Source organism: Penaeus monodon, chromosome 15 (assembly GCF_015228065.2).
Source record: "Penaeus monodon isolate SGIC_2016 chromosome 15, NSTDA_Pmon_1, whole genome shotgun sequence".
In the NCBI taxonomy this organism is placed as follows: domain Eukaryota; kingdom Metazoa; phylum Arthropoda; class Malacostraca; order Decapoda; family Penaeidae; genus Penaeus; species Penaeus monodon.
The window spans coordinates 14,669,937-14,670,891 of NC_051400.1; the positions used below are offsets into that span (position 1 = coordinate 14,669,937).

Here is a 955-nt window from a genome sequence, read left to right on the forward strand (position 1 = left end):
CCCCTGTATCCTCACCGGGCACAACGCCGCCCAGAACCCGACGTCGACCCAGCACGCCCCTTCGCCGCCTCCATCTTCTCGGTCCACGCGGCCATGCTTGTGGTCGGCGGGATCGAATTGCTGAAACGTTTGAGGCTATGTGAACGTTCTCGTACGCTTGCGAAACTCGGAAGAATGTAAACCGCATGGTGACCATTGCATGGATTTTTCTATTACTGTTTCTACTTTTTTCATTTCCTATTCTTTAATGTTATTTCATGTGCGGGTGGTCTCCCACGTGATCAAAAGCAAGACGAGAAAATCTCTGGCGTCTCTGGTAATTCCACCATTAAGACCTTTTCACCTTTAAACGTTGCTAACCTTTTCACAAATAAGGAAAATGCTCCTCATTGAACGTAAAATTTCTCTGGGATTCTGCTGCAAAATCAAAATTAAGATAATGACCTCCTCTCATCATATTTGTCAGCTTCTCAATATAAACGTGCAAACCAGAATTATGTTCTCTGCATTTCTACTCTATGATAGAACCTTGAAGTTTTATTATGTACGGTAGGCTAAATGCAGTGTTTAAATTTTCAACAGCCATGCATGCGTCTGTTTGTATAAGTGAGTGTGAGTTAATATATTCCAATAAAATACACATACTGTTCTGTATTTACGTACTGAACTTTCCTTCAAACAAAGCCCTTTCCTTCAAACAAAGCTAATAGAAGGAATAATGATAAACACGTAGCCGACCAGACTACAGTTAAAACCATATGACCATAATCAAACGTATCTGCCCACAGAGCATTATACAATATAGAATACAATCTAGAGTATAATACAATCTATACTCAAATACATCTGCCTATGGAGCATAATGCAATATGGAAACTTTCTGACTTCGCAGAAAATATCCCGGAACAAAACAGCGCCCCGTAACTCACAGGGGCATGTCAACAATGGTGGTGAT

At 41.0% G+C, this 955-nt stretch overlaps 1 pseudogene; it reads right to left on the reverse strand.

Moving 5' to 3' along the window:
* Positions 1-955, reverse strand: part of LOC119581766 — a 6,372-nt pseudogene that overhangs the window by 4,000 nt on the left and 1,417 nt on the right.